This window comes from Rhagoletis zephyria, unplaced genomic scaffold (genome assembly GCF_001687245.7).
Source record: "Rhagoletis zephyria isolate East Lansing unplaced genomic scaffold, Rhagoletis_zephyria_1.1 Rzeph_scaffold_01664, whole genome shotgun sequence".
NCBI classification, from domain to species: Eukaryota; Metazoa; Arthropoda; class Insecta; order Diptera; family Tephritidae; genus Rhagoletis; species Rhagoletis zephyria.
In genome coordinates this window covers 46480-67622 of record NW_016158748.1, presented here as the reverse complement: position 1 = coordinate 67622, position 21143 = coordinate 46480, and the positions used below count along the sequence as shown (strand labels likewise).

General features: G+C 31.5%; 1 protein-coding gene across 2 annotated transcripts in view; it reads right to left on the bottom strand.

Annotated features, from left to right (window-relative positions):
• Positions 1-21143, bottom strand: part of LOC108364762 (putative GPI-anchored protein PB15E9.01c) — an 89505-nt gene that overhangs the window by 45396 nt on the left and 22966 nt on the right. Inside the window, exon 1 of one of the 2 annotated variants that reach the window (XM_017618585.1) lies at positions 10728-10928. The exons of the other annotated variant lie outside the window; for it this stretch is intronic. The gene's annotated coding sequence lies outside the window, so the exon portion shown is untranslated. Of the gene's footprint in view, positions 1-10727; positions 10929-21143 lie in introns of those variants that run through there. 2 annotated transcript variants of the gene reach the window in all.

The following is a 21143-nucleotide window of genomic DNA, read 5'->3' as shown; positions in this document are numbered from 1 at the left end:
GAGAGGTGTACCAGTATATATGCATATATATCTGATTTTATGAGGTGCTATTTTAGCTTTTTTAAAACATAGCTACAAAAAGGCCTTAGTTCGGTGGGAGAAAAAATTTAAAAAATTTTTACAACGATTAACTTCGTGGTTTTTTCTTTTATAAATATTTTAAATAAAAGAAATTTAAAAATTAATATACACAACATATTGCGTTAGTACAGTCTCACACGCTCCGTTTTCGATTACCTGGTCCCGTATTGCCGGCTCAAAGTGTATGTGTGGTGATGAGGACCTGATGAGGACGCAAAACCGGATATTTAGTTTTTACTTATATTTTTTTTTTATTTACGTTTAATATTTCTATCTTTATTTTTTTTTTTTATCTATGTTTTATATTTCTTAGTTTTTAATTTCAAGTTTTTCTTTTTATATTATTTTTTTACTTCTTTTATTTTATTTTCTTTTAATTTACATTTTTTAATTAATTTTTATTTTATATATGTAGGCATTATCTCTTATTTTTTTAATTACCTTTTTTATTTTGTTATCTTTTTTATATGTTATATTTTCTTATTTTTATACACTATCTTTTTTTAATTTTTCTGTAATATTTTTTGTACTATATTTTATTTTTTTATAATGTCTATATTTTTATTTTTTCCTGGATCATCTTTTTAATTTTTTTGCATTACATATATATCTCATTTATTTTTTTGTATTATCTTTTTGTTAATTCTCTTTTATTTTTTATTATCTCTATTATTTATTATTTATATATTATTATTTATTTTATTATCTCTTTTATTTTTTATCACCTCTTTTATTTTTTATTCTCTCTTTTATTTTCTTATTATTTCTTTTATTTGTTACTATTTTTAATTAATTTTTATTATCTGTTTTTTATATACCTATTACTTTTTTAATTTTTCATATTATATTCTACCTTTTATTATAATATATTGTATTATTTTTTATATTATCTTCTATTATTTGTTATATTATCTTCTATTATTTGTTATATTATCTTCTATTATTTTTTACATTATCTTCTATTATTTTTTATATTCCCTTCTATTATTTTTTATATTCCCTTCTATTATTTTTTATATTATCTTCCATTATTTTTTTATTATCTTCTATTATTTTTTATTTTATCTTCTATTATTTTTTATATTATCTTCTATTATTTTTTATATTATCTTCTATTATCTTTTATATTATCTTCTATTATTTTTTTATATTATCTTCTATTATTTTTTATATTATCTTCTATTATTTTCTATATTACCTTCTATAACTTTTTTATACTCTTTAATTTTTAATATTATCTTTTTTATAATTTTTATCTTACCACGTTTTTATATTAACGTCTTTTTATTTTTTTTTTATATTTTTTTCGGGTTTTATATTACTTAAATTTTTTATACTTAAGGTTTTATATTTTTTACATTTGACTTTTTGCTTTTTACTATACATATTTTAAATTTATCATATTTTCAAATTTTTATATTGTACTTATTTTTTAAATTGTTTTATTTTAATTTTCACAGGTTTTTATATTTTTAAATTTCCGTTCAAGTTTTCTTAATATTAAATTTTTTAAAATATTATTACTTTTCATATTATTAATTTTTTATTAAATTTATATTTTTATATTATTTTTTTATATTATTGTTTTGTTATAGATATATATTAATTTTTTTATATTAATAATTTTTATTATTATTAACTTTTTTATGATTATCAGTTTTTTCTTTTGTTATCTATTTTTTGGATTAACAACTTTTTTTATTATAAATTTTTATATTAGTATTTTTTTATTTTGTTAATTTATTTTATAATTTTTTTCGTATTATCAATTTTTTCGTTTCATTAATTTTTTATATTATTAATTTTTTGTGTTAGTAATTTTTTTATACCATTATTTTTCCATTTAGAATTCTTGCATTTTTTCTATTTTTTAATTTACCTGGGCGTTTTTTCTATTTGCCCTAATTCTGGCCAAAACTATGTATACAAATCACTCAATTTAATAGCATTTCCGTCAAACGCCGGCGAAAACGAGTATAATTAAACGTTTTAAACATTTTTAGATGTTTTTTATGTTTTTTTTTTTTTATTTTTCATCACATTATGTGTGTCATTGTTCTTGAGTGTGCGTTAAAAGATTGCTTGTCTTTTACTAATGTCACGACGCTATTTTAAACCAAATGTTACATAGTATGTATGTACATACATATGTATGTCTGCTATACTCTATGCGCTTGGTTTTGTGCTAAGAGCTTAGGTGCATTTATACGTTTTTATTATTACTATTTTCCCGGTTAGAAAAATTTTATTTCTAAGTTTTTTTTTAGGAAACTTATCAGTGCACTTAATTTTGCTGTGAATTTAGAAGAAAATTAATTTGTTTAGAAAATATTTTCTTTCGATGTGTTTGAAATTCGGGCATACCACAAAATAAACAAGGCAGCTGATTAAACTTCGATGACGCCATTTAACTGCGTGCTAGGCTTTAAAGCGGTTCTAAGTATAATTTTTTTAACCAAAAAAAACGAGTATTCTTTTTTTTCAACCGGAACAAGCCTAGGGGGTGAGAGCTTAACATTTTAAACTTTTTGTTTTTGAATCTCACGGTTTACCAAAACTTACTCAAACCAAAGCTGAAGCTACATAAGCTANCATTTTAAACTTTTTGTTTTTGAATCTCACGGTTTACCAAAACTTACTCACACCAAAGCTGAAGCTACAGGCCTTGCGAGTGCTCCACACATTTTTTCCGCTTAAGCTGAATTATCAAGTTGAGTGTCATGTTACGGGGATACTCGGAATCGACCTGAGTATAAATGGCCATAATCGTTTGTTAGTATAGCACCTTCAGTTGGGCGACTCGAGTCGGATTTCCGCTAGTCTAGTTTTTTTGTAGGAATTATCCTCTACTGTCTTTCATTCCATTTCATTTGCCATTTGAGTTTATTTCCTTTTATTTCATTGCATTCCATTTCCTTCATTCCGTTTCATTTCATTTACTTATTTTAGTTCATTTTATATGCCTGTTTTCATTTTTATAAAGGAATATAAAAATGAAAACAGGCATATAAAATGAACTAAAATAAGTAAATGAAATGAAACGGAATGAAGGAAATGGAATGCAATGAAATAAAAGGAAATAAACTTTTGTCTTCGTCATAATAACTTATTTAATTTATTTTATTTTATACCATTTTATACCATTTTACTTCATATTGTAATACTTTCATGCGCTTTAGCTGGAAAATCGCGCTTTGCTCCATTTCAAGGTGAGTTCATTTTCCCAAATTCCCCTCCGATTACCGTACTCTGCCGACACATTTGCCCGGTAACTGGTGAGTGCCGCAAATTACCAAACACTCGTTGATACAACAAATACGCTGCCAGCAATTGAAATACAAGAAAAAGTAAGCAAACAAATAACTACAAAAACTAAAAAAAAAATATTAAAAAAAAATAACGAAAAACAATAAAAAGCAAAAGCGCGTTTGCACAGATAAGATAAAGGGGTAAATAATACCGCACTAAGTACTCGTGAAAACTTTAAGCAAATAGCGAGAGCAGTCGATGACAGAAATGACAGGTACAATACGAGTAGTTCAGTTGGCGAATGACGAGAACTTTTTCGGTGTCGTCTATGAATAAATTGACGGGAGGGAGTTGAACAAGAAAGCAAGAAGTACATCATATACGCTCTAAAAGTGGACTGCAGTTTATGAAAAAAAAAAAAAAAAAAATTTGTTTGAGACTGCTGGAGATCGCTGTTGAGCTGTAGATATTAGCGGCAATGCCAGCAGGTGGGGCATTAACTAAAATGCAAAGCTAATATTTCCTAAATCCTACTCTAACTTGGCAGGGTGACGGAAGCCTCAACTAAAGTAAAGCGAAAACGAAAATGAAAACCAATTCGTTATACAACAATCCATGTACGAGTGTGTGTACATATCTGTTGTACGTACACATTAGGAAATGAGGAAGCGAATGAACGAAACGACGTACAATGAAAGAGCATTTCTGCGCGCGAGCAACGTATATACATAAATATGTATTTTTATTTAGTATATGTACTTTCTTGACAATTTTTTATTCTTTCATAGCTGCTGCTTTTTATGTACACACATGCCGTACATATATATAAGCATATATACCTATGTATATTATATGCAGTTTGACATCTTTTATTTTTCCTGGTGCACTACTCTCAATTTGTATATAACCGCCGCCGTCGTCGTCACTCTTGTCATTGACGTTGACGTTAGCGTTTCGGGGCTTCTTCACTCGTCAGAATGTTCAGACGGATCGCAAACAATCACTTTTGCTCACTTTTTTTTGCTTTACCTGTTTAACTTTCTTGCACTTTCCTTCGTTTTCGTTTGCATACTAGATTAGATGAGTTTGTAAGAGAACGCGCTTTCCGGCAAATATAAGCTTCTAAAAAAAAAATATTAAAAATTTCAACGCCACGACGAAACGCTCCACTCATGCATGCGTATACACTACGGGATAAATATGTGGGCATTTGTGTTTCGATTTTATTTTTAAAATTTCGATGTATAACAAAAGGTATTAATAAATAAGAAACAAGCAAGATGTCGTTCGCACACAACTGCAAACGAAACAAAATTCTGGCGAAAACAAAAAAAAAAAAAAAATCACTGCTTTCGATTTGGGAGCAACGCTAATCGGGCGCTGGCTGCTTCGAAGCGTAGGAAGACCGGCCACATTGGTGTTATGAAAAGTAGCGGGTGGTAGGCGTATGCATGTATATGTATATGTACATTAGGGCAGGTCAACTTGTATGGTGTACAGCATAGAATGATTTTACGTGTAATTCTAAGCAAATTTGCCGAAGAAACCATGGGTCTACAATCAATTTGGAGGTTGCCAAATTGCGAAAATAGGTTTCTTAGCATTTTGCTATAGTGCCGTAAAGAAGTGCAGCAATTTTTTATAAAAACATGCTATAAAAGGTGTTTTAGTATGAGAGATCCATTTCCGCACTTATCGTTTTCTTAAAACTTCCACCAGAGGGCGCAACAGTGAAAATTTTCACATTTTCTTCGAAACCTATTTTCACAATTAGGCAAACTCGAAATGGATTTTAGACCCATGGTTTCTACGCAAAATTTACTTAGAATTACACGTAGAATCCTCCTATGTTATACGATCATAATAAAAAAAAAAATACCCGCCCTAATGTACATACATATATATACACACATACATATTTATATATGCATATACAGCTATATAATTCATTGTCTCCTAAATCGTTTAGGAAATAATTAAAAAGACTAAAGTTGAAAAGACGCACGGCAAACGCACCTCCGTAGGCAACGTGCGACGGATTTTTCAAACAATTCAATATTTTGACTTACATACATAGATATATATGTACACATTTACATAGTCTATAAAAGCATACTTATATATCCATCTACCGCATGCCACGCAAAATTATAGACGCCAAATTATTCTCTGTATTTAGTTTCTTCTTCTTTGTATTTTTGTTGATTTAACTATTATTTATCCAGCTAATTTCTAATTAATGCATTCGCTATGAGTCCCTTAGATATTGGCCATTCAATGTTTAGGCGCTCATCCGGTAGCATTTAATGAAAAGCACACAATAAAAACAATGCCGCTATGGTATGCAGGAGCAAAGTAATGAAAATGGAGGTAGCAGCGCCTTGTGGTGAATTACATCATCCAGAGGAAGTTGAAATTAAATATGTACTAAACATAGGTACACGTAGTACATAAATGTTTGCATGTATGTGTATTAATACATATGTACATATGTATGTACAAGTATGTACTAACTTGCATGCACTTTTAGATTTTACCAAATTAAATTTTATATTTTTATTTATTTTTTGTATTTTGATTAATTTTTAAAATTTATGCTTATCTTTTAATTTTGATATTTTTATTTATTTATATTCATTTTGCACATTTTTATTATTTTTATTTTTATATTTTTTATTTATCTTTTATTTTATTAATTTTTTACTTTTTTTATTTATTTTAACTCTTTGTTAATTTTTATTTAAAAAAATTTTTGTTTATCTTTTATATTTTTATTTATTTTCTACATTTTTGTTAATTTTCTATATTTCTATTTTTCATGTTATTGCTTTTTATTTCATATTTTTTTTTTTTAGAAAATGCTATTCAAGTAAAATTGATATTTTCATTCTATTCCAATCATTAATTCAATTAAGCAGTTATTCATGATTAAAATTCAATTAATAAAACATTAGCTCTAAGAAATTGCTACTTCATTAATAAGCGCTTATGCACTTAACTACGCTTAGCAAATCTTAACAATAAACAATTCCATACAGTCATTGTCAACAAAATGTGACAAGCAACTGTCATGGATAGAGCAAAAAGCAAAACAAACAAAGGCAATACACCACAAACATACACACAAGCATTGACACTTTTAACCAATCAAGCGATGATGATTGGCAGCGCCGAAGAGCGCGATCAAGATTTATATAAGGCAAAATTAAAATTAAAATAAATAAATAAATAACAGTGCCAGTGTGTATGTATGTAAAAATTTGAGGAGAGTAAAGAAAAAAGGGAGTCAGTCAACAAAGTACACAGTTCGTAAGTGTAGAGCCATTAGCTGAAGTGCAAAAATAAAAGGAACGAATTTTTGCTTAACACCGAACTGACGTGCTGGCGAGTAGACAAACGATGAATACGAAAGAGTAATGAGTGCTGATGCACGAAGTTTACATGCATAAAAGTTAAACAATAACAACTGAGATGAAAGTAATCGTTTAAGTACCAGCTTGAAACACAAAATGAAAAAATATATGCAACACAAAAAAAGCAAAGTACGTACTAAACTTATTTTCAAATTAAATACTAAATGCGGGTATGAACACAAGAAGTGTAGTGTATAATTTTTGTCTGGTATTTAAATTAATTTGAATTTCCTGCTGTTAAACGTAGAAAGCATGTCTGATGAGTTAATTCAGTTTATACGAAACCAAAAATGTCCAAAATAAATACGCTGTACGCACTTCAAATTATGTAGGTATGTTGAAAGAATTTAGATAAATTCTATTTAAATGCAAATCATCCTAAAACTCAAGTCACTCTAAAGTCAACGACGCGCGGCCCGGTCACCAAGTGCCTCAATTAAATGTGACCAAAATGCGCATACGAATTTGAGCGGCGAAAGCAAAAGCGAATGCAAATGCGAGTACATACTATACGATTGTTCTTATTCAAGCACATACAAAAGGCCTAGAAACATTTTTGTATAAACAAACATGCATTCATATAACACACAACTGTAGTAATGTGTTGCTTCGTAGGGGGGAGGTGTGCGATGCAGTGACGTAGGCGACGGTGAATTTGATGCACATAAAAATTTAGATAAAAGTAACAAAATACTGGAATACTAGATATTAAATTGCATACATACATATGTACATAAGTATATATGTATTTATAAACTTAGCACACATACACATGGTTACATGTGTACATATGTAGAACGCGAGAAGTCGCCTGTATAAACGATGACACATTTTTTCTCTGTATACTTACGTGTTGCTGCAGAAAAGTATACAGCAAAATGTACACTAGACCGAACCAGAAAAAACAAGCCGTACACCCCTTGTGTATAAAATGCGTTTGGAAGGGAATTAAAAACAAAAATTTTCTGAATGTAGGGTTTTGCTGTTTAAATTAGGGCCATATCTTCGGTTTTTACATTCGAATCTTGAAGTACTTTTTTTGTCTGCAAGAGACATTTTTTATTTGTCCCAAAGTTTATTTAGGTCAATTTCCCTATTCCAGTACTTAGATACCCACCAGATCCGGGTTCTTATAACCCTAACGTACTACCCTAATTTCAGTAAATTAAAGCTCACCAAAAGTCATTAAACGTTTGGTAAGGAAGAATTTCGATTATTCAAGTAGAAATATTAAAAAAAATGTATGTATTTGCAGAATGTAGGTGTCACCGAGAAATGTTAAGAGGCCATCCCGAAAAAGTTTTAATTGTCTTGCAAAATTCTAAAGACTCAGGGGTGTACGGGTAAGTTTTTTTAATTTGCTTATATGTAAGTTGGTACGGTCTAATTTAAACACATACATATATATTAACTCCTTTAATAATTATCATTTTTAATCAAGATTTTAACAAAAAACTACTCTATTTTTCTTCATGTGTTACAGAAAATTTCAACCGAGATGCATTTTGAATAATCAAAATCAATAATAACCTCTTAGCGATATAAACGTTCTTCTGGATTTTTTTTTATGTAAAAACGATTTTGTGAATTTCAATAAAAAATTTAAAACCCAAATTTTTTTTTAAAGAATATAAAACACCATTTTTTTCGTACGGTTATCCATTCCACCCCTTCCATGACCATAAAATATCCTGAAATATCAGATGTAATTATTTGAACAAAAAATGTATAATTTTCTCACGCCGCAAGCTCAATACAATTATTAAATAAAATGTTCTCTGAAAAAATTAATTTTTTTTTCATAATTTGATTTATTTTATTTCGGATGTATGATTTTCGTGAATTTGAAATAGGTCTTTTCCAAAATCCGCAACCAAAAACAATGGATAAAAGTAGATAATGGAGACAGTTGGGTGATTCACAAGGTGTCATATTGGCGTGAATTGTAAGACGTTTAAAGTTGTCTGTGAATGCTATGCATCAGCTCGAAAATATTTTTAATTAAGCTTTAAGAAAAATGGTTAAAGGTTTTCATTACTGGGAATCTCCTAAAGAGAAACAGGGTTGTCCGATCGAAAAGTATTGATTGTAATTCTGCTATACCATTTCTATTAAAAGATGTTTTTTCCTTATATAAAATACATGGAAAACTTTGAGCGCTTTGAGCGACCGCTAGATATATTTTTTTTTAATTTCAAAATAAAAAATAGGTATTTTTTTCGGTATAGAACAATCCTAAAATGTGAGAGCATAATAATTCCGACTTTACTCTTTCACACGCATTTTTGGACTACCCTAATGTATGTAAATAGATAAGGTGGTCAGACTTGCATGATATCTATGGTTCTGAACGAAAAGCTCTCAGATCTGCTTAATAGATCAAGAACAAAAGTTTTCAAAACAGCAACAACCTTAACTGGGTACTGCCATCTAGGTAAACATGCGGCAAGAATGCGACTTCTTTATGAAAGAACTAGACCTAGTTGTCGACTAAAAGTTAGTAAAGAAAATGTAAAGCATTTCATGGGTGAAAGCCGAGACCTTATGAATTCCACGACTAACGAATCTATTAAGAATTCAAATGATTTTACAAAGCAATCTAGGACTTACATACATATGTAAGTAGATACAACTCATTTTCCACGGCAAGTAGATCGAAATGGCATGAAAATACGCCTTTTGCATTCTAGACAGCAATATTGCTTTACAAGTACAAGTGCAAATTATTTTGGATCTGACTCATCCCTTGAGGATTCAACTGGAGAGTAATTGTTTTTCAAACTCTCGCGTACAGTTGGAGAAATCGTTTGTTAATTTTAATTAAAATCTTTTTTTTTTTTTTTTTTGTTATTTTACGCTTTTATTATATTATTGATATTTTTTGTTAAATATTTATTTTTTAATTTTTTATTTATTTTTTGTTATTTTATCTTTTTTTTATTTTAAAACGACTTGTCTTTTTCCGTGTCAGTTCGAGTGCAAATTGAAATACAATTAGGTATTTGTCTCTTCATAGACTATGTATGTATACACGAGAAAACGGGAACAGCCGTATCGATATTAGAAGATGAACAGTGGTATTAGTCTCGCAAGTCATCCCGGACAAGTCGCATTTTTTGCAGGGTTTTTATTCAATATTAATTAACTGGGTTTAACCTCTTATGAAGTAATTTTGGAAATTTTTTTTTATTGATTTCTAGAAATCTTCCCCAAACATCCATGGCTCATTTGTTTGTATGTTTTGTGTGTATCTAATGAATACATAAAATATGCACATATGTATGTATGTACATGTATGCATATCTACATATGTACATACATACATAAGTGCATATCTACATATGTACATATGTATGTACCCATTTATGAACTAAGAACTGAAAAATGACACGTGGAAGGCACAATAAAAGGGTGGCTGAGTGACCTGGCAGACAAAGGGACAGAAGCTTAGATACACAATTTTTCATTTTGCAAACCTAAAAGGTACAGAGAGATGTGAGCTAAAAAATTACACTTAAAAAACAGTAAAATAATTATATTCTTACCAAAAAAATACATCAACTTAGTTTATTAAAAAATTATTTATGTACACCTAAAACTGTTAGTTTACGACCTTGTTTTTAAAATCTACACGCGCCGAAGGCTTTGAAAACCCCAACTTTGAGTGATTCACAATGGCTTTATAAAGCCAGTACCTACTTACATATGTATTAAATATGACATATTCTACAGCTTTGCGCATAAGTAAAAAAAAAACTAAAAAAAAATTAAAACAGACAAGAGGCAACTATGTAGACGCGTAAAGAAGCACTCAGTTACTTAATTACTAATATTGGAAATTCACAAATTTTAAAGGCGTACAAAAAAGTTGTAAGCTTTGCTTTTCTCTAAATGCGATTTTTCTATAATTTTAATCAGTTAATCTGTTTTAAACTTCTACTATATGTATAGTAATTTGCATTAAAATTCAGCATACACACTCACATAAAAATTGTAGTCAATGTTGTTGTTGCTGGCTTCTTCGCCGCCTCTCTAAATGTTCAATCAGTGACGCGGCTAGCTAACCGCCTCCAGCGTCTCCTCCGCTTCCTTCCTTTTCAAGAAAGCACACACACACACACAATATTGCTGAATCGTGATGCTCCTACTCGTTTTTCAAACGGTCGGTCACTCACTCATACAAGCCTCCCANGCGTCTCCTCCGCTTCCTTCCTTTTCAAGAAAGCACACACACACACACAACATTGCTGAATCGTGATGCTCCTACTCGTTTTTCAAACGGTCGGTCTGATATGCCGCTCTGATGGGCCGCTACTAGCTAAATATGTATGTATATAGGGGCCATAGGGTTGTGTGGTTCACACACTTTTAAAACAATCGTGTATTCGGTTATTCGACGCGGCAGACTACGCTCCACACACGGTAGATAGTGGTTGTTGGATACTCGGTGAGTTTGCAGTTGAGTAGATGCGAGAGTTAGCGAGTCACACTACTGGTTGTTGGTTGGCTGCACTTGCCGATTTGTTTGTTTGTTATACCGAATTAATATAAATAGTTGTAGTCTTTATAAGTGTGCGTAAATGTGTGTATATTTTTTTTAGTAATAGTATACTTTTAAGTGTTTTTGCACTCGTAAGAATTTTTTCACAATCAAAGCGCGATATAACTTTTAGACGGTTTGTTTTTGTTTATTTCAAGAATATTAGCACAAACGAATGTCAAATTTAATTAAATGTCAGTTTCATTTGCAGCAAATTGCTGGCAAGACCTCATTGCTGATTTGTCACCTCTTCACTATTGTTGTTACGCTGCGCGTACTTTTAAGTTAGTTTTAGCAATAGCTACAATTTTATGACGATTTTCCTTTCCTATTTTTCGATTTTTGCATATCGCATACTTTCTGCACTGCAATTTCTTTAAAATTGCTCGCTCATTTGCTTGCTGTTCTTCTCGCTTTCACAGTGCCGCTGTCAACAGCTGCGCTGCCTCTCTGCTCGGTCACTGTCGCTTTTTTCACAAACCACCAATGTGGGTGGAAAATTTTCGCAGCCTTTTCGTTTCACTGTTCAATTTTTCAACCAAAACCTGTATGCAATTATCAAAATAACGTATTTTTATTATAAATGCATATGTATGCACATATGTTAAATGGAGATAAAGGAGCTATGTAGCAATTTTTGCAAAGTTCACTACCCACTGACGAGGCACAAACAATAAACAACAACGATATATGTAAACTATTCGTATTGTCAATTACATATGGATTCACATTCCACATAAAATATCAAATTATAATTTGTTGTACTTTGAACAATGTAACAATAAGGAAAAAACAATACGCTACTGCACGTTGTAGTTAGCGAAAAAATCATCCGTCTGGTTGAAAGGCACAAAACAAATTACGATGCGCCAACGAACACCAGATCGAATGCCGGAGCCGAGGCGCATAACAGTGACAGCGACGTTAACAGCGATGCCGCCGCTATTGCTGGTTGACGCTGATATTAGTGATAGGAGTGTGGTGGGGTGTGGTGAGGCGATAGCAAGCAACCATAATCACAGTTCGAAAGAGTAATGAGATAGCAGCAAAACAACAACAAAAATTCACTTTTGCGGCAAATCAACAACAATTACATATCTCAGCAGCATTGTGCCAGTCACCGCAGCAAGAAATACACACACACACTAAACAGCAAAAGTCGGCGTACACCATTTCTTTTTTTAAATATTCACAATATTTTGCAAGCCAAAATTTGTTTGTTATTTTCTTCTAAGAATATGGATCATGCTTAAAACAAAACATATAAAGCAAGGTTTCAAGCTTTATACAAAATTAAGGAAAATGCAACGAATTTTCATCAAAATTTTCAAATTTTTAATCAGATAAAAAAAAACAAGTACTTAAGAAAGTCTAAGTACGGGCGGAGCCCAACATTGAATACCTGGCGCAAGTATTAAATATATGATTTTCACCTTTACCGCTACATGGTAAGCCGGAGTGTATCAATTTTGAGTAAATTAGCGTCCTTAAATTTCGAAATATTGAAGTTTCAAGCATTTCTGAAATTTACCGTTATATGAAAAGCGGCCGTAATTTTAGTCCGATTTCAATAATTTTCAACGTTTTGCTTTTATGTGGAAAGCACAATAACCATACCGAGTTTGGTACAAATGGGTGGAACGGTTACAGATATACGTATATATGTGATCAAAAGTCGGCGGTGCCACGCCCATTTTCCAAAATTTTATCATAAACATATTCATAAACATATTTCTTGGTAAGGAATTGTTGCGAGAATTAATTTTGAATAAATTAGCTTTAATATTTACTGATTTATCGAAGATTTCGTATTTCTCTAAATTACCGTTATATGAGATGTGGACGTGGTTATTGTCCGATTTTAAAAATTTTCGGCCATTTGGTACTGGGCCAAGTTGCAAGACATTGGTGCAGAGGTTACCAAGATATACACATAAGTGGGTGTGGCTACGCCTATTTTACTTTTCGTCTATAAATTATTGTAAATATCAATTTTGAGTGAATAATGTTCAGTAGTTACTAAAATCTCGCAGTTTTCGTATTTCTGAAAATAACCGTTATATGGGAAGTAAGCATGGTTATTGTCCGATTTTTCTCATTTTCAATACCGTCCGTCCTACGCCTGAAGGAAGTGCACGTACCAAGTTTCGTTAAGATATCTCAATTTTTACTCGCGTTATCGTGTGCACATACGGACGGACTTAATCGCTTAATCGATTTCTCTTCTCATTCTAATCATTTATGTATACGTTTGTCTATATCTCTCTCGATTCGTTTTGCCTATTACAAACAACCGTTATGTGAACAAAGTTATAATACCCTTGTGCACAAGTGCGCTCGGGTATAAAAATAAAAATTCAAGTACGTAGTTTCATAGCCCATTCAATTTTAGTATAATAATGTGTAAAAATTAAGTGGCTAAGAAATCGCGTTGATTTTCGCGTTTTTTTCTGATGGTCCAACACATTTTTCCCCCTACAGAGTATGAGTGGAACTTTTTTTATTTTGAGAAAATTCGTTGAAATTTCCTTAATTTTGTATATAGCTTCAAACCCTGTTTTATTTGATTCCGTTTTAAGCATGAGCGACATTTTTATAAAAAAAAAATAAAAAAATTTGCTTGCAAAATATTGTGAATATTTAAAAAGGATATGGTGTACGCAGACTTTTGCTGTTAAGTGTACATACTAAATACATAGATAAATATATACTTATGGAAATATAAAAACGTATAACACGTTGCGTGCTCCTCGTGCGTACCTACATCCATACATTACTCGCATACATCGATGCAGCAAAAATAAAAACAACCAAATATTAATTAAAATACACACTTACAATACAAGAAAATGTATAAAGCAGCAACAATACGAGCGATACGATGCGATAGTGTGTCACCAAAAATGTGCCACTTTTGCTAGTATTCCCGGTTTGGGCAGCCGATGTAACGCTCTGAGAGAGCAAAAACAATAAGGTGCAAACAAACCCGCATACCGAGCATATATGCAATTCTAGTCTGGCGCGCTCTCCCACTGCAATTTGTATACACGCGATAGTCGAGTAATTTCCACAAACACTACGGAGAATATGGAAAACGGTAACGAGCAAAAATCCAGAATGAGTTGAGATAAGTTAATGAATATTATGTGTGTGTGTGTGAGATAATTTACTAAATTTTATGAAGCAAATTACATGCGAGTACATTTCAAAATTGATAGGGACAACAACAATCAATAAGAACAAGAGACCTAATCGATGTAATAAAAACTATAACAGAGCCCCCGACTTCATTTGAAATTGCAAACAGATTTATGCAAATGAAACCCAAAGCCGGATCAGAAAAATTAACACTCTAGTAGCTTGCTAGTCGGCGCAGTCGGCTTGTTTCGTTCCACAATACGAATTGCAGTGAAAATTTGTCCAAGGCACACAAGAAAAAATTAACTAAAAAGAGGGTTTATTATATACATACATACCAACTAACAAAACAGAATCTCTCTTAAAATGCCATTAAGTTTTAAAGTGGCCAGCAGCCTGTAAAGTCGCTATCGCAAATTTTCATCGCCAAAAATCTCCAAAACAATAACAGATGCATGTAACAACAGGCAATATCAAATTAAACTAGTGAACCCGCATCGCATTAAAACGCCAACATTGAATTTAAAATTATAAACAGGTGGCAGCCTTGTTCGGAAAGCTAAAAAAAATATTTCCAATGTTTCATCTAAATACGTCAATCCGTTTCTGAGTGAAGCGATGTCTCGCGTGGTGTCGGTACTTCATTTAATCAAATTTGAAATCTCGTCGCCGCACCGCTAAAAAAAATTATAGCTTCAAATAATAAAATCTTATTACACATATACCGGCCAATAATTTGACATACCTTTTTTTAAACTCGAATTAACAGTGCAGATCTGATGACTTTTACAAAAAATGCTGTTGATAGATATTTTCTTAAAACTCATACTTTAACATTTAATTTAACTTATGTATAAGTTAAATAAATTCGACTTATCATACAGGTGGCAAGCCTTTTTAAAAGTATTTTCAAACTTAAATATTTTTAATCTTATTAATCTTTATTTTTAAATCTCTTTTGTCTGCTATTGTGGACTTCCAGAAACAAGTACAATAAAAAGTAAATCAAGTATTTGAACAGTTTTAGCCTTAAAATGCCGAGTAAAGGTGTTAGATGACCGCGTATGGTGCTATGGGGCGTATACGTTACATACGCAACTACGGGCAAATGTATGAGCATGAGTGGTTATTTTTAACTTTTTATCATTAGTATATCGTTTTTCATTTAAATACAATTTCGCGATGGAATCTTGTTCTTTATACAAAACTGAAGATAATGCGTTTTCTAAAATAGGTGTAGTACGCTTTTCGACCAAAAACACGTTTTGTCGAAAAATTTTTTCAACTCGGGAGATTTGTTTATATGTATACAAAAGTATGTAGTACGTTTAACATCTATTTGCCTGTTAAATTTAACTGGTAAAATGTAGGAGGATATAATTTCGAAATACTGTAATAAATAATGTACATAAAAAATATGGATTGTCTGCTAACCAATTTACTTTCAGGAAAGGTGACGTCATTTACTTTTAAGACGGACTTCTAAGACTAGCCGAATGGTAGGTTTTTCGGACGATATCGCAGTAGCAGCGACAGAAAAGTATATTGAACGTATAAATTCTGTAGAAAACGTTACTTTTTTCGACCGGTATAGAATGTTTCTAGAATGTTTAAATAGTATTGGACTTTATTTTAACATTGAAACAACAGTCAGGAGTGTGAAGCCTTTCGATGAACAGATTTATTCTGGTTTCACGGCGTTACCTGAGGATATCACACTATCCCAAAGTTTTACATAAAATTTGTATGTATGTGAATAGTAGGTATTCGATTCGGTTGACGATGTCTGCATAAATAACAGATTTTTAGTAATGATTTAGAGGCCTTTCTGTATTATTTTTACATAAAATTTTTATGTATGTGAATAGTAGGTATTCGATTCGGTTGAGGATGTCTGCATAAATAACAGATTTTTAGTAATGATTTAGAGGCCTTTCTGTATTAATTGTATACATACATATGTATTATAAATTTTTAAGGGTAATCTGGCCACTCTAAACACTTCTAACAACTTCTAAGTATGTATATTTGACCTCCTGTGTATACAAATGCATACGCGCTCTCCTCGAGTAATCGCAGCAACAACAGTACATTATTTATACATACACACATATACTCATTTTGCCTCGTATAGGGTTTTTCTTTTTGCCTTTTGGCTTTCGCTGTCATTCTCTTTGCTAGCAATCGTCTGCCTATTTGTTGACCGAAGTATATACAAATATTTCTATGAAGATTTGAATTATATTTATTTAATATCCGTACATACATATATACGTATGTAAATTAGGGTGCCCATCGAATATGTATTTTTTGGAAATTTCAAGACCCTATCCCCTAATTTTATTCGTTTTTAAGAGAAATATTATTGCCTATTTTTATAGATTTTTTAAAGTCGATTTAGGCCAGAAAATACGANCGAATATGTATTTTTTGGAAATTTCAAGACCCTATCCCCTAATTTTATTCTTTTTTAAGAGAAATATTATTGCCTATTTTTATAGATTTTTTAAAGTCGATTTAGGCCAGAAAATACGCTTTTGAAGATTTATGAGTTTTTGAATGCCTATTTTTAATTCGATTTCAAAGATCGAATATGATCTGAGAAGAGGATATATAGGCCTTTAAAATGGTATATAATAATCTATTGTCGGACTCGGCTTATCGGGATTTTTCATCGGGTAAAAAAAAAAATAAAACATATTTCTCACAATTTTTTAAATTTTGACCATCGATAATGTCCACGGTAGTCTTGAAATTTCAAAAAAAAAACCCATTTTCGATGGGCACCCTAATGTACATCCATCTGTATTAGTTTGTTCTGCNAAAAAAAAAAAATAAAACATATTTCTCACAATTTTTTAAATTTTGACCATCGATAATGTCCACGGTAGTCTTGAAATTTCAAAAAAAACCCATTTTCGATGGGCACCCTAATGTACATCCATCTGTATTAGTTTGTTCTACTGGTGTTAAGTCAGCTACTCAAAATGATGAAGTGTAAATTAATTGAATATGTACATGCACACATACATATGTTTGTGGTACATTTAAATTAGCAGTAAATCGCTGGGCGGATGACTGAGGCACCACCACAACAAATATAATACAAGTGATACATATACGAATATAGTAAACATAGAGTGGCACAGAGTAAAAATTATGATGATACACGCATATAGTGTTTAGGTATTTGTTGTTGCAGAAATTGTTATTAATACATAAAAAGTACGCACTTGATTATTTTCTCTTACATATTTAACATGTGTGTATGTATGTATACATATATGTACTGAAGAATAATCGTGTACTGTATTGTGAAAAATGTACATACTTAGCCGTTAGAGAATCAAGCTGCTAAACCATTTTTGTTCACTTATTTTTAATAAAATTCCTCCAAATATGCCATATAAAAATGATTTTTTGTATAAATGCAATTCATAGGGCAATCGCAAAACAAACTTTCAAATAAAGACGGAAAATAAGATAAAAACAATCACAATTTGATACGCTTAAATACATTTGTTTCAATTGTAATTTTTATCAAATTTTACCCCCAGCGAGTGGGCACTTGAGAAAAAAATACATTTTCCCTTCGTGACAATAGACATAGATACATCATACTTTAAGATCCGATTGTAAATCCCGAAGATATGACGAAAATTTTAAAAAGACATTCGGTCAATAATAAATTCGAATTTGCTGTCGAATCCTTATATGTCCTTCGTTAGCAAAAGTTTAATTATTCTTGGCGAATTTTAATTTTCTGGACGTTAGGGTGTTGCGAAGTGAATGAACTATGGAGCAAAATAACTTTACATATAAAAAGGCCACAAGCTCAATAATTTCTTTTTGTTTAAACTTACAACTTAAAAATTGTAAAAACGCGACGCCTACGCCCACAAAAAAAAAATATTTCGAAATTTTTGACTTTTTTTCTGGTACGGTCTAATGTGTAGGCATGTTCAATACTTTTACTCGGGGACATATGGGCGAATCCAGCCGATTTGGCTGCTTTTTATGATATATACTGGTTATGTTAGCAGAAACATTTTTGCCAAAAATGGTCTCGTTAGGCGGCGCTAGGGATGAGATATTTTGAAAAGCCTTATTTATGCTCTGATTTGTTTCACATTTGGCATGTTTAGTTGAAATGTAGTAGGACATAGATTTGCAAAAAATAAAACCGCTGTTGGCGCTGATGTCAAAATAAAAAAAAAAACGCTCGACATAAAATGCATTTTTCTTTCCGTTAAAAATTCTTTCAAAAAAATATTAACAAAACTTTTTTAATGCATATTTTTGTAACGTAATGGGTAGGTTTGTAACGTAATGATAGGTAACGTCACGTCAGATAATTAACCTGATTAAACATAAAAGTGTAGTACATACAGATGTAGTACATACCTCGCACCACGGATGATTTTTGTCGGAAGAAATTCAAAGATTGATGCAAGTAATTTTCGTCATCCCTTTCAAATTTGGTCTGGCGGCAAAGCGGTTTTAGCGTTATAGCATGTGTAGTGTAATTTGTCTTAAAATAAGCTAATTTTCGGGACCCAACCAAACAGACAAACGAATGAGAGAGAGAGATACATGAGAAAACGAGCCTCATTTTCAATTCAAAAATGAGCAGAAACAGCTAGGATTAGGCCCAATTTTTCAAGTCGGTTAATGTAATCTATAATCAATCGCTTTGAAGAAAAAAAGTTGCTTACATTTTGCACAATGCTGTTACTTGCTCTCCTAGTAGAATTGAGAATGACAGTAGTCGTCATAGTAACACATAGTGTCACTCTGTGACAGTAGTAGTAGTGCAGGGTATTTAATAAGCGCGTGCTGAATTTAATTGAAATGGTACCAGCAACAACTATTTACTATGTATGCGTACTTTAAAAGTCAACAAAAACAACAACAACCATAATTCGGCATTTCAATAGAATCAAACGAAAAAATGTAAAAGGCATGAAAAAGTAATTTAAGTTGCTAAGAAAAAATGCTAAAACACACATTAAATAGCAATGCCATGTTGAAATGCGCTACGCATTTGAAAAAATATACATAGTATTTAGGTGACATCAAATCAACCAACCGTTAGATTGGAATCATCAAGTACACAAATAAATTACATAAATACATAGTTATTTGCCACATGCGTTGGTCGGTTGCTATTTGGCATTAAATTAAAAAAAAAAAGGCATTACTAAAAATTGTTTAAGTTCTCTGCTCGTACTTTCGTTTGTTTCTAGTAACATTCTAGAAGCATTTTTATTCGATTGCAATAAAATACACATGTGCTTCTACTTTTTTATGTTAAATTGCACTTTTTTTAAGTATAATCGTCTCACTGTTTTTCAGTCTCTCTATACGAATACTTTGTGGGTTTTCTCTCCCAAACGTTTAATTTCAGCTTTTTTTAATTTGAGCAAAAATTCAATATGTAGAGGCACATACATATGTAAGTACATATGACCGAATGTACTTATAAATGCATGTATGAATGTGTAAAAGTTAAAAAAAGTACATTTTTATTGTAAAAAAAAGCATATTAAAAAACTATTTCCGTTCATTTACCTTGATTTTGACCACTCATGGGCCAATAAACGCCGTTACGCCCCAAAAATTAACCGTTTTTAGCCAGAAAAAAAATAACAAAGCGTGCCATATGGAAGAAAATCGTGTATCTCTACTATTTAGAGGTTTGAGTATTTAATGTATTTGTGTGTGTATTGCTGATGAAATATTTTTGTTTATGGCGTCTGAGGCGTTTGGAAANTTTACATTTCTTCGTTGTTTACAATTTGGTGGTGGCTTTTTACTGCAATTTTCTTCATTTTCGCTTGTGACAACGTGTGTACACATAAGATAAAGAATAATTTAACACAACGGCATGATTTTTAGAAGAATTTGCATAATAAAAATGATTTTTCATGCGTTCAACAATTTCGCGGTTTTCTCCGTTCTCTTCGTTGTTTACTTCTTACAGCAAAGATGGCGTCGAGATTTCGGCAGCTAGAAAATAACTTTTTTCGTTCTTTCCGTCCGGCGTGATCTTGTGTCTTTCGTTCATGGCACGGATGTGTATTAAGTAAACCGCAATGGGCTTTCCAGATATTGACTACTGACGCACCTTTCGAGACGAACAGAAAATCCAGAGCACCGAAGACATTAACTTCCATGCAGCGGCTTTGTCGCTAGAATGAGGCGGCGATGGCCTCGAGCTAATTCGTCTCAACGGGTTGATAGTCGTCAACCTATTCTATATTGAAGGTCGAGCGAAAGACTATCTTAACTCGACAAACTAACCTCACTTGGTACTAACTCAGTTTTGTCAGGCAAGCTATCGTAACTCACGATACGCCTATTTTATTTATCGTCTACAAAAATAGGAGCGCTTAGTTAGTCAAAGTAAGAATAGTTCATCGAGTTACAGTAGTCTTTCGCATGGCGGTTAAGAGAGGATAGATTGACGGCGATCGACCAGTTCATACGCGTCACTGCTGCCTAGCCTAACCCTACTTTATTATATTTTTTACGCAATAAATGCTAAAGCACCGGTGTAGCTACCACATTTATAAAAAACCATATTACTATAAAAATAAGTATATAAAATATAACAACAAAAAACAGTCGAAGAAATCTATTTTACCTTCCTATTTAAACTTTTCTACAACACTTTCAACGCATAAATATGTATTTTAGCGTTGAAAGAATTTGCAAATTCT